At 57.6% G+C, this 13,696-nt stretch overlaps 1 protein-coding gene across 6 annotated transcripts in view; it reads left to right on the forward strand.

The window, feature by feature from the left end:
• The window catches only part of Lingo1 (leucine rich repeat and Ig domain containing 1), a 142,888-nt gene that overhangs the window by 112,031 nt on the left and 17,161 nt on the right, over positions 1-13,696 (forward strand). The window lies entirely within an intron of this gene.

Below are 13,696 nucleotides of genomic sequence, written 5' to 3' on the forward strand. Positions count from 1 at the left end.
CCCTGAGATGTGGGAAGGGACTCTTCTACTCAGGGAGTCACTGTGAGCAGGGAGGACAGCAGTGACTCTTGGGCACTTAGCATTAATGAAGCGCTTTGGTGTCATTGTCCTGCTCAGTCCCCACAGTGGCCCAGTGAAGGATGCCCTTGCCCCATTGATTCCTTGATTGACAGAGAAGGCAAAGATTTACCCAAAGACAGTGGGGACCCACTAGGCCTGTGTGAAGGATGTGGTCTGTGTGCACCTGCCCCTCGGGAGCCGCAGGGCTTTACCTGGGAACATCACCTCTGCAGGCACATGGAGCAGGTCTGGAGGGATGAGTAATGGATGTGGGTCTCCCAGTCCTGCTTTCCCTGACTTCTTTAGGATCTGAGACGTGTCCTAAGGCTTCAAGCCTGAGGGCCTGACCACCCCAGAGACCCAGAGACCTCAAACTCTACAACCCCAAGCCCCCAGTTCCTGCAGGGCCCTTTTTCCTTGACAAAGACTGGGCAAAATGAGCCAGTTCAGCAGGGAGAGGTGTCCCACAACAGTACCCAAGACTCCATGGGGCCACCATGGCTGGCATCTCTCTCCAGTGGTACCCTCAGAGGTCTGTGAGTGCTCTGTGCTGGATGCTGTTTCGAGTGCAATTTCGGGGACTGCAGACTGAGCCTGGCACCTGCTTCCATCCCTGCTTATTAGCTTAGAATGTGGCTGGAAGAGATCCAGGGCAGTGGGCACAACATGGGTCTTCTTGGAACCTGACCGGTGCCATGGTCACACGTTACAGATTTGGGTGTTTGGCATTTGACCCTGAGAGGGAGCTGATACCACTTTTTCTGGCTTTAGGTTGCCCTGGGTACACTCAACAGCCCCTTCCTGACACTCAGATTCCCGTGGCCTCCCAGGTCAGTGGCCTGTCACTTGCCATTTTTAGGTCAGTTGAGTTTCATTAGCTTGTTTAGCTCTTTCGATAGCAGCCTGCAAATTAGCAGAGAGAAGGTGTTAACTGCCTCCCAGTGCTCCACATTGCTTTCCAAACACGCTCATTCAGTGCTGTCAGTCATTCACTTATTCAGAAAACATGGCTACTGTTTGGCAGTCAGAGAGCCTCCTCTTCCCCTGGCCCCATCATCTGCTTCCCCTGCTCTGTGCACGCCATCTGTCCTAGTTGCCCTTCTGTGATCTGAGTTTGGCTTCTTACGCCCCTCTTCTGTCTGACCCCTGGCTCTCACACCCACCATGGAGACCTGATGTGGTCAGGGACAGCTACCACACCCGAGCCTGCATGGTACCTTGTCCATGCCAGCCTACTCCCTCGCTCTACTTCCCAGTCCGTGCCCTGTCATTTGTGTTGGCCACACAGGCTCCTCTCCCCTCTGTGACCCCCTGCAGGACTTCCTAGCTGTCTCTGACAACCCTTCAGCCTCTGGGTTCCAGCCCCATCTGGAGATGTGTGCCCCTCCACCACCCAACTCCTGTGTATCTCTTCCCATCCTGGGTGTGGCTTCTGGGACCAGAGGGACTGGAAATCCAGGATAAGGATCCTGCCGGGATTGAACCCAGCCCTGGCCTTGGGGCTCTGACAGGCTGACTCATGGCTCAGCCCAGACAAAACCTGCAGAGTCCAGGTTGCCCCCTGCTGGATGCCCAGGGTTGCCATGGCGACCCTCTGCCAGTCTTCCCTGCGTGGAGACAATCAAAAAGTAACAGCAAGGACTCTTTTATTCTGTGTCCCACCTGGGAGCTATTTAAGCCTCCCCACTCCTTTTGACACATAATAATTTTTTTTTGCTTTTAATATTATCCTGAAATCTCATTCCCCCTCCCCCACTTTAACCTCAGTCTCGGGGTGGTGTCTCCAGGGCCTCGGGTCTTAAAAACCTCCACAGGCACATGTATGCACAGGCCCTGTACGTATTTATGTGCCACACCATGGATGTCAGGTTGACCTTGTCAGCTCGTCAATGACAACAAAGTTCCGGGGACAGCCCAGCCCCTCATTGCCCTTGCTCTCCTCTTGACCGTCTACAAAGCCCCTCCCCACTGAGTCACATCCCTGGAAAAGATGAAGCCTTGGGATTTTAGGAGCATTGACCAGTGTCACCTGGCAGCTGGGTGGGGCTGGCAGGAAAACTTTCCGGCTTTCCACAGCTGCCCTGGGCTGACAGAGCTGGGGTGAGGAGTGGAAGGACCCCTTTTTATGCTCTGCATTGTCCCCTGGCCCAGGTGAAAGCAGTGTTGGGAGCCATCACCCTCACCGGGGAGGCAGCTGTGGAAGTCCTGGCAGGGTACAGAGTTCAGCCTGTCTGTCACTTTGGGGGGCCCAGCTTCTGCCCTACAGCTGGGGTCCTTCCTCAGCCTTCCAGACCACACCAGCTGACCAGACCCTCAGCAGCCACAGGGCCCAGACCCCAGCTCCTTTCTGTCTCCACTGCATTCAAAATTCAGTCATTCCTCTTTGTGCACCTGGGTAGAACTTGTTCCTTGCCTCTTTGTTGCAATGTCCGCCACTGAAGGTCAGTCCCATATACAAACTCAAACGAGCAGTCGTCTCAAATGCACGTGCGTGTTTCCAGCATCCAGACACAAAACCCACTGTCTTACCAAAGAGTGGTGTTGACATGGAACATGCTTACTCTGAGTTCATGAATGCAGGCCACACCTTTGCCCAAAACTGCCATTGGCATGACCATGACTGTTGCTCCTACAAACCCACGTATACTGGATAGCCAAGGAGGGTTCTGAGCTTGGCAGTGATGGAGGCTGCAGTCCTGTGTCCCCCAGTGTCCTCTCCACGTGCGAGAGTGGAGTCCTTCCTTAGATGTGTAGTAATGCACTTCCCCAGCTTTGCACTCGGGGCTACACTGACAAAGACCCACAATAGCACATGAAGAGCTGCAAGTGCCTGGCCCTAGGGGTACTCAAGATATGTGGGCAGGACTTCTGGGCCCCTTTGGGTGTGTGATAGCAGCTTTGAGGCTGGGCCTGGTTCCTGTCATCCTTGTCCTTGGGTCCTCTGTTTAGCAGGTAGCAGTCTGGGGCCCCAGAGGAGCAGGGAGCTATCTGAGGACACCAGCCCTGGACAGCAGGGTGTATAGAGTGACCCTTGGGAAGGGGTGTGTGTGGCCCTGAGGACCTCACCCCACTTCAGTTGTTGCTGCCTAAGACTCGCCCAGTCCCCCTTTCACAGCAGGGTCTCTGAGCCCCCAGAGGGCAGAGGCAGGCATACACATTTGCCTGGGGTCTTTCCAGCTCTACCAGCCCACAATGTGACCACAGGCCAGTGACTTCCCTCTTTAGAGCCTCAGTTTCCCCAGCAGTGCATCTGCCTCATAGGTTCAATGAATGTCATGTGTCTAGCACGGTGCCTGGCATGCAGCAAATGCTCCTGAAACCCTGGCTCCTGGGATCAATGCTGTGGTTGGGGATTTGGGGCTCAGGCTCCACATCTGTAAAATGAGGTTGGTGAGGGTCGGGGATTTAGTTCAGTGGTGCTGTGTCAGCCTTGCAAGCACAAGGTCCAGAGTTCGATCCCTTATACAGCAAAAAAAAAAAAAGTGAGGTCAGCAATAGTGATGAGGGGTCAGTAGCCTATACCTGCAGCCAGAACCACCCCGCCTACCACTCCTCCCTGACCCATCTTTTCTCCATGTCCTGGAACAGAACCCGGGAGAGAGAGGGGAAGGAGTGAGGAAGCAGGTACTGTGCTGTCCATCATTAGCAACGGTGGTGTCAGTTTTCCTGGAGCAGGGGAATCTGCAAAGTAGTCAAAAAAATATTTCCTCTTCGACTCCAGCAGCCCAGCTGTTCACTTTCAGGAAAAGGGCTGAGGGCTAAAAATAAAACCAAGAAACAATGATGGGAACACAAGGAGAAGAGAAGGGTGTGGCAGGAGGGGAGGGAAAGACGGCCAGGATCCAGCCACTCCTGCAAACCATCTCCAGGAAGGCCTCCGGGGCTTCCCTCGCTTGCAGTGCTGACCACAGCCACCTTGTGTCAGGGCCTCTTGAGAGCAGGGCCTGCCCTCTCTGGCCCGTGCTTGGCAGAGGGACCTAGGCCCTTCTGCTCTGGCTTCCTGGTGTCTTCTAGCAGATCAGGAGAGCTAGGGCAGAGCTGGGACCTTGTTCTTAAGCCTCAGCAGCCATGCTCACCCAGCCCAGCCCTAGACCTTTACCTTCTAGCTGTCACTGGGGGACTGTCCTTTGGCTCCAGGGTCGGTGCCTAAAGATAGGCAGTTCCCACCACACACTCCCACCCCATTCCTCTCAGGCCCATGCTCTTCTGTGAGAACTCAGTGCTGCTCACTCCTCCGGGACCCTGGGTCTGTGCCTGGTTTTTCGTTGGATTCCATGGGAATCCAGCAGACCTTCCTTCTGGGGCTGCAGGGAGGAGGACAGGAGTTGAGGCCTAGCTGCTATGAAGGGGCACCTGTGGGTGCAGAGGAAAGGCCTGGCACCTGCCAGGCATTCTTGCTTCCCCATGGCCCATGGTGGGGTCTGGCTGTCGTGGCACCCTCCGTGTCCCACCTTCCTAGTGCTCCTTGGGGTCCACGGGGGGAGATCTCTCCAGGGAGCACTTGAAGCCATGCTGGTGGTGATGGGGCCCGATCCTGAAGACCCTCCTTCGGGAGATGGCAGGGTGGGGCTGGCCCCTGAGGCTTACCTGTGTGGCAGGGAGAGCGGGCAGCCTTGGACCACCCTCCTGGGAGTCCCCTGCCCATTTCCCCCACCTCCCCACAAAGTGGGACCTGTATTTGGGGTGCAGAGGAGAGGGGAGCTGAGCCTCCTGCCTGACTGTGAGCCACAGCCATTTCTCCTCTCCCCTGTCACCCCGCCACTTAGCTCTCTCAGTTGCCATGACACTGGGGTGCCAGGAAGCAGGACTGCTCTGGGGACAGAACCAGCGTGAGCCCATGTGTGCTGGGAGTGGGTGTTCCCTCACACTCGGGGTGGGCTGGGGCTGCTCTTCCTGCCCAAGCCTGGACCCTGTGTGTTTGCTGGGTTTGCAGCTGGTGTGGGCTGGAACCCCAGGCAGCGGAGGTGTCCTAGGGATTGGTCACCTTGTGCCCCAGGCTGCCCTCCTCCCTGCCCCACGAGCTGGTCAGCACCTACCCAGGGCTGAGGATTTCCAGCAAGGTCTTCAGTGTGGCCCCTGTTTGTTCTTTGGCTCCCAAGAGAGGCCACCAACTTTCTAGGGTGCTGATGGGACCGGCAGGATGTGTTCAGGATGCCGAGTGAATGGCAGCAGTGCGGACAGCTGTGGTGGCAGTGCAGGGCCCTATATGAATGAGAGGAATAGTTCCTGATGTTTCCCAGTCAGATGGTAGTTGGCATTTATCTTTAGCCATGAGACGAACTCCCCTGCTCTCTCCACCTCCAGCAGTCCCTGGGGTCGATGTGGCAGTGTTCGGGAGTGGAAAGAGCTGGTCACCGGTGGAGTGGGGCAGCGAGGTCCACCCTCTGCCTACTGTGTGGTGACCCTGGGAGACAAGAGTGGTAGGCAGCAGGCTTATGGCACACACCTTTACTCCACCCTGCTCACCTGCTGTGCATCTGGGGACCCTCCTGACTCAGCTTCCTGGTGCGGGGTATCTTTGCAAGCTTCCCCACCAGGCCCTGCTGCCCTTAATCTGGCCTGCTGTGGTGCAGGGCTGGGACTGTGGGATGAACTGCTCCCCAGTACATGTGTCTGAGTGGGGTGGTGTCCAGGATGCAGAGGGGTCTGTGGTGTGTGTGTCACCGGGAACTTCCTGAGGGCACACCAGGCGTGTCTTCTCACTTGCTGATGCACCACCGCCATGGTGCAGGTATTTATGGCTGGCTTTCACGCCCCAGCAGGTGGTGCGAACACGCTGTGTTGGAGTGTATGTGTCCTGTTTTGATCTGAGGCTGTGGGGAGCCCTCCTGGCATCGGAGGCCCTGGCTCTCTCCACCTTTGGCTGCCAGTGACAGAACCCCACCCAGGTCCCTCTGTCTCAGCCTCAGACCTCTGTGACTGTCCCTGGCACCAGGACTGGCCGCATCTGGGGAAACCATCCCTTCTCCTTGCCTCTGTGTGGTATGGCTGGAAGGGTCAGGGGACCCAGCTTGGCACCGTGTCCCTCAGCTTCAGAAGTGGCTGCCAGGAGATCGGGGTGCAGTCTGCCCTGGGTTTAGCCCTTTCCCAGTGGACCACATGCAGATGGTTTCTTCTCCCTCTGCCATTGCTCACACCCCACCAACCCCAAGTTCATTTCCCAGATGACAGACTTGCCCCAGGCAGCAGTGGGCCCTGATAAAGCAAGAAGAGGCACAGGTCTGTCCTGGGGACCCAGGAATTGGGCGTCCTCCTTACTCCATGGCCTCAGGGCTGTGGGGCCTGGGCTTCCAGATAACCGGGCAGGGATGGGATGGAGAGGGCGGCTCATCTCCGGGCTGGCAGTGCAGGCCTGTTCCCTGCCTTGCAGGGTCCTCTCCTGGGATCCTCTCCACCTGCAGAGTGGGTGCTGCGTTCAGGCAGGGAGGTAGACAGGGAGGGAACTCGCCGGAGTGCCCCACCTGGAGGGGTCTGTGTTCCAGAAGGTTCTCCCAGCCATCACAAGCTCCTGTTTATAGATGTACCCCATGGGGGTGCGGAAAGCTGGGCATCCTGCCTGGAGGTGGCACCAGACCCCCAGGAGGGAGTTTCCCCTCGGCCTCCTGCCTCTGGCCAATACTGGCTCCCCCGGGGTACAAACCTGGAACTTCGGTGCTGGGGTTGGGCCAGTGTCAGTGTCTCCTGTCCCTGACCTCTGGGACACTTTGCCCATTGCTGGGGGGTGGCAGGAAGAGGGAGACAGCCAGGACAAACCCTGGAAGGTTGCCTGGCCCCTCCTCTCACCCCAAGCCCCAAGCCCAGGCCTCCTGGCCCCAGGGTGCAGTGCAGCCATGACTGATGCTCCAGCAGCTTTCGGGCTCCTGGCACTGTGCAGGGACCTGCCCCAGGGCCAGGCTGCCTTGCTGCGCTGTCCCCTGCATGTGACCCACATAGTCCTGGACCAGAGACGTCTCCTCCTGGTGGGGAACTATACCGAGGGCTCAGAGTGAGCACCCAGGCCCAGAGCTGTCCCTCTGACCAGGCTGCCTGCCTGACGCTGCAGGGACCACCCCAACTGCCCCAGCCCTGTGGGCAGGGATGGATGGGTGCTGGGAGCTGCAGGCTGGGAGCTCCTGGGGTGCCACCCTGTCTCACCAGCCGCCATCATGGCACTGAGCTTGGGTCCAGCTGCTGTAAGGAGAGGCACGAGGCCCAGACTGGGTTCTCCCATGCTTCTGTGCTGTATGGCCTCTGGCAGCTGTGGGACCTCTCTTGCAGAGCAAACCTCAGGACAGACTGAGGATGTAGGAGATAACACAGGGTGCAGAGGGCACCCAGGAGAAGAGGCCTAGGAAACCACCATGGAACCAGTGCTCTGCTGGGTCAGAACTGGGGAGTGGGCCTTTGTGCTAACCCAGCCCAAGGGATGGGCCAGGCATTGAGCCACCTACGGAGGGCTGATCTGTGGTCCCTCAGAGTCAGGTGGGGGACAAGGACACCTCCTCTAGACCCAGACTACCCACCTGTGTGGCCCTGGCCAGTGGTGGGCACAGTGCTAGGCTGCAGCTCCACTTCTTAGAGAGGCCTCAGCCAGCCAACCCTGCCCTAGGGATAGTGGGTTCCAAGCTTTTCACCAGGAGGGGCTGCAATACCAGCGGCCCCACCCCTACCCTGCCTGGCCTCCCTGCCTCTGGTTCCAGATCCGACTTCCCCTTTCTTTGCCCCCCAGTGGGGTCCCTGCAATGGTGGGACCCAGGGTAGGCCAGGCCACCTTCTTTACCTCACCGTCCCCTCCTTTGCTGTCTTGGGCTCAGGTCTTAATGGAGTGGCAGCCTGGCAAGGGAAGCCTTAAGCAGCCTTAAGCAGCCTGGCAAGGGAAGCCTCATTAAGCTTGACTGTATTAGGAGACGCTGGGAGGTGGGGGTGTGTGGGGAAGGGGCACCCATTCCTCAGGGCCCTCTTGGCACCGGGCCTGTCCTGTCACCTGGGTTTGCTCTCAGGACTCTCCCACCACCTCCAAGGTGGACACAAGGGTCTCCAGGCAATCTGTCTGGGCAGTGGTCCAGAGAGGGCAGGCAGCTTGTGTAGGTCGCACAGCCAGCAGGTAGCCTCCCTGAGGGGTGCACCCTGGCATCTGACACCCTCGCCCAGCTCACAGCTCCTGGGCTCCTGGAACACTGGCATGGGCATGGCTCATCCCCAGTACTCCAGCCTGCAGCCTCCTCTGTGGGCACCGCCTGACTCCACGTGGGTCAGTGGTGGGAGGCGGGGCCCAGGGCCAGCGGGGCTCAGCCTCTCGCCACGCCCACCCCCATCTGTGTCCCTCGTCATCCTCACCAGGCGGGTGTGGGGGAGCGGACTCCGTGCCAAGCCGGCCGCCCCTTCGTCCGTCTCAGCTAACAAGCTGTTCATGGGTGCGACGTGACACCCGCTTTCTTCTTTCTAAGTTCAATAATTTATAGGCATATTAGCAGCTGGGTGGCTACCCTGGGTCCCTGCCAGACGGGACAGGGCGATGAGGCCCCGTGCCTCCGCCGATATTTACTCTCTCCCACCATCAATTATTAAGGCACCTCCTTCGCTTGTACATAATTACATGGCTTCCAGCTTCCTGCTCTCCAGCCTCTGCAGAGGGGCTGGCCTGCCCGTGGGGCTGCAAACGGCAGGGGACCCGGAAGCCACCCTGCCTAAGAGAGGTGCAGCCACCACAGCTTCAACCTCCCTCAGCCACACTGGGCCCCCTTGGCCAGCACTGGCCTCCCTCAGGCTGGATGTCCCCCCAACCCCAGGGTCAGGCCTCTGCACCCTCTTTCTCTCTGAGCAGTGCCAGCCCTACCTCTGGGCTCTGAATGGCTCCCTCTTCTTCAGTTTTTGGGACTCCTTATGTAGTCCAGGCTGGCCTGAAACTCAAGGCGATCCCCCTGCCTGAGCCTCCCAGGTGCTGAGATTGCACACATGCGCCACCATGCCCAGTTTGACTGGCTCCTTTTTGCCCTCTTGGCCACCACTCCCTCCTGGGTCCCCATCTTGATCTGCAGGGTGCAAACACATACTTCTCTCACCTCTGCCCGTGTCACGCTAGGTCTTGCTAGGCCATGGGTTTTTGGAGTATAAGGAGGGCTGTGGTTAAATGTTTACTGAGTGGATGAATGAATGAGTGAATGGGTAGATGGATGAACGATGTCCTACCTGCCCAAGGACCAACCTCCCCTCCCATCCAGAAAATCTGCTCTGATTGTTCTTCTTCCCCTCAATCTCCAGACTCCCCTGGTCAGGGCTGAGCTGCTCATGGGCAGCAAGACCTGGGCCCTCCCTCCCTGTGCCCACACTCAAGGCCAGGGCATCTTAACTATGCCAGGTCTGCTGCCTGGACCCGGCAAGCTGCTTGCCCGCCCTGTTGCTGTGTTCTCGTTGCCACAGTGGGGATGATAAGAGTCCCTCCTTTGCGGGTCAGGTTGAGGTCTGCATGGGAATTTACAGAAGCACCTGCACAGGGCCCCCATCCCAGCTGTCCAGAGATGTCCCTCGGCCTCAGGGTCTATGACCCAGCTGAGTGAAGTTGTGTTAGATGGGATCGACCCACCCACATCTGCTGTTGTCCACACCTCCTTCATGCTGGGCCCCTGCTTTGCAGCTGACACACATCATGGCTCAGTGAGGGTCCCCTCTACCAGACTGGGGAAGGGGAACAAGTCTCTCTTATGGGACAGAGGATGAGACAGACGGGGGACTCCCCAAAATTAACTGCAGACTGGGGAACCAAGCTCTGGCCTCCCACTAGACTCAAGAGCCAGGAGTGTCTCCCTAGAGCTCTGGCCTCAGTGTCCTCCTCTGTAAGAAGCGGTAACAAAAATAGAATAGCCCCTGGGGTTTTCTAGAGGATCCAATAAACCACTGTTTCTGGGCAGCACCCAGAATTGGGGCTTGCCACTCTCCCCAGTGCTTGCATCCTTTTCCTGCCTATGCAGACCCCACCCTCAGTTTATGGGGTGGGGTCCCCCATGCCGATGTATGTGACTCCTACGTCCCTGTCCGCATTGCAACCTGCATTCCGCTGCGGGATCAGTACCACATTCCGTCCGTTCCTCTTCCTGGGGATGAGCACTGGAACTCCCAGTTTCTCAGTGTTGTGGACAGCCCCTGGGGGGACCTTCCTGTACTTCCTCCTTGTTTCTCAGGAATGCACAATCCAGACGGAGATCATAGGGACACAGACTGCATCTCCTCCACTTCACAGAGACACCATGGAATGCCGTGCCATCCCTCGCCCCACCTGCAGCAGGCACTTCTCTTGTGTGATCTCCACGGCCCAGCCCTTGGGAGACAGGGATTGGTACAACCCTGAACAGACAGCGCATGTCTCAGTAACCTGTGGCTGTGTAACAAATGGCCCCCAGGGTGATCTCGTCTGGAGGTGTGAGTTCCCGTCCCCCTGGGCTTCTCAACTGGGCTGCCCACAACATGGCAGCTGCCCCTTCAGAGTGGACAACAAGCTGTGGATAGAGGGCACCCTCCATAGAAGCCACAGCTTTTTATAATCTAATCTCTGCAGTGAAAGTCTCATCACTCAGCTATAGTCTACTTATCACAAGTGAGTCTCTTGGTCCAGCCCAAACTCAGGGAGAGGGAATCATAGAATGGGGGCGCCAGGAGCAGAGACCATGGGGATCATCTTAGGGCTGCCCATCATGGGGCAACTGAGGCCTAGAGAGGTGAAGCAACTTGTCCAGGATCACACAGCAGTTAGACAGAGTCAGAATGAGAACCCAAGGCAGGCTGGCTCTGTGGCTGGGCACCTTCTGAGCCGCCACGCTGCCTTTTACTTCCGTTGGTAACAGGTTCCGGCTTAAGTTAATAAACAAGTCTCCAACCCAGCAGAGCTCAAGACGGGCACTTAATGAACAGATCTGCTAATAGTGCTGCCTGTTGGCACACATTAGCTCCAGCTCCGCCTGACACGTGCCTTGGGGACAGCAAGCCGGGATCTCAGGAGGAGCTGCTCTGCCAAGCACGGAGCCTCAGGTCGCGGGGAGCCGGGGAGGGTCCCTTCATACAGATTGCTTTTTCTATTTGCATTTTTGCTTCTGTTCCCAATTTCATGTTTTTTCTTAAATGGAGTGCACACTTCCCTGGCTTCTTAAGGGCTGCCGACTGCATCCCATGTAATTCAGGGTTAGAGCAGTAGGGTTTTCCTTGAGGGCCTTCGGATTGGTGAGCGGACATGCCCTGCTCACACCTGACTGCAGAGAGAGCTCTTACTCCTCGGTAACCATGGCCACCACAGCCAGGCAGCCCCGCTTAGTGGTACCGTGGTGAGGCACAGGGCAGGCAGCCCCCTGACCTGCCATGGCTGCGGGGCTTCTGCCCGGAGTCCTCCACAGGCCTATTTGTGCCCACAGGAGAAGGCTATTGATGACATTGCTTGTGAAGAGCGACACATCACTCATAGGGACCCTCTCCAGTAGAGGCATGAGTGGCCCAAGCGCTGAGGTGGGAGTGAGGATTCAGGAGTGGCCCTATCCCCCATCCCAGGCCCTTCTCTAGGGGATCCACTGGTTCCCACTGATGAAAGGACTTTAGTTTATGCACGTGGGACCCTCTGCCATCAGGGCTGTGGGCTCACTGCAGAAATCAGAGGAGACACAAGATCAATCCACACCCTTCAGGTGTTCCTGATTCTCAAAGGATGGAGAGCTTGGTCCTGTTTCTCACCATGGGGTGCTGGAAGGGGACTTAGGAGAGACCCGATGAGAGGGGAAGGGCCAGGGGCAGAGTGAACCCATCACCGTGTACAGGATGCCTAGTGACACCCATGTTCATCAGGGTCCCGCCAAGCTCCCACGCAGGATCCACAGGGAGCATTAAATTATGAAGGCCTCTTGCCACCCTGTGCATGAGCCTCACTAGATTCTTATCTTTTTTTTTTTTTTGGTACCAGGGATTGAACTCGGGTCCTTGCACTTGCTCAGCTGGCGGTGAAACCACTGAGCTAAATCCCTGGCCCTATCCAATGACTAGTTTTTTTTGGGGGGGTACTGGGATCGAACTTGGGTCCTTGCGCTTGCGCAGCAGGTGACGAAACCACTGTAGATTCTTATAGAGGAGGACTCAAGATTCAAGGAGGTGCTCAAGGACTGGAGGCCCAGCTAGGGGAGGAAGAGGAGTGGGGTTCAGGAAGGAACCCCTGGGCCCTGAGTTGGCCAAGGAGGAGGAAGAGAGAGGATTCAAGGGTCTGAGAAACCAGTTGGTGATGAGAAAGGTGGCAGTAGGTGCCAGGGAAGAGGACATCTGTCCAGGCAGGTGGGCTTGCCACCCCTGCCATCGCTGTCTCAGCCTGGACCCACCACAGATGCAAGGGCCAGCTGCAGTGGGGTGTCCCCTCCTGTGTCCCTTGTGTCCCTCCCTGTGCCAGCCACCCATGTAGAATGTGGTGAGCAGGTGTACAAGACCCTCTGTGAGCCATCTTCAGGCTCTTGGGGAGGGGTCAGGAGGAGGCAGCAAGCGCCTAAGTCTGGCTGCAGCTCCAGGTCTTCTGCCAAAAGGGGACTTTGCTCTCAGTGCCCCCAGTTGCCCTGTCCCCATCCGCCTCTGCAGCAGCACCAGCACAGGGCTCTGACCTATGGATTTCCTGCCACTCCACCTCTCCACACCTGCCCAAGGCTCTGGGACTTCATTACACCATGCCCAGCACAGAGGCTGCAAGAGCCAGGAGGCTGGGGCCTCTGCTGTGTCCCCAGGGGGTGCATAGCCTGGCTTCTGGAACTCAGCCTTCTGGGGGTGCCTGGTCCTCCAAGGAGCCATGTTCTCCATTGTCTCAGTGGCCCTAGAGAATCCCAGGCCAGCCCTCCCCGTGCATAATCAGGGAAACTGAGGCCCAGAGAGGGGTTATGATCCTTCGAGGGCATGCAACAGGTGATTAGCTAAGGTGGGGCATAAAGGGAAACATGGAGTTCACCTGACAGCAACACCCCCCTGATCCTGGACCTGTGCTGCCAGTCCCCCACCTGCCTGCCAACTCCATTTTTCTTGCTAATTAGAGGCCTCCACAACGACTCCGCTGTCCCAGCCATTTTAGAGCTGTCATTAATTTCAAGTGCCTTTAGAAATAATCATCATAAAACCCTGCAAGGTGCTAGGACGCAGGCTGCAGGACCAGCCCAGACCAGATGTGTGACAGGCCTGTGTGTGCCACCCTCTGTGTTCCAGGGATCCCTGTACGGGCCAGGGCCCACCTCTTGCAAGTCAGACTCCAAGCACAGGAGGGCAGGACCTGGGCCCTGACACTGCACAGAGTGAGTGTGGAGAGGAGGCGCCCTCCCGAATGCCAGCACCCTCAGGTGTGCAGTGGGCTGGCAACTCCCATCTCGCTGTGAGATGAGGAGTAAAGTCTAGCTCAAAGCCTGGCTCTCAGAGGGGCTGGATAAATGCCAGAAGGTCTTGTTCCCTCCCCTATCCAGCCTGGCAGCCCCTATCCAGCCTGGATCGGGACCGTCAAATTCTTTCCCTAGAGCCAGGGCCTCTGGGTGCCCACCTGTGGGATACACCTGGGCAGCTCCTGTCTGCAGACTGGAAAGGAAAAGGGACAACATGGGCCATCTCATCTGCAGAGTGGAAAATCTGGATCTTGGTTGGATCTCAAGGCAGGGTTAGAAACCAG

Source organism: Heterocephalus glaber, unplaced genomic scaffold, assembly GCF_053883595.1.
Source record: "Heterocephalus glaber isolate CG9 unplaced genomic scaffold, H.glaber_assembly_v1.0 deba00001140, whole genome shotgun sequence".
NCBI lineage: Eukaryota > Metazoa > Chordata > Mammalia > Rodentia > Bathyergidae > Heterocephalus > Heterocephalus glaber.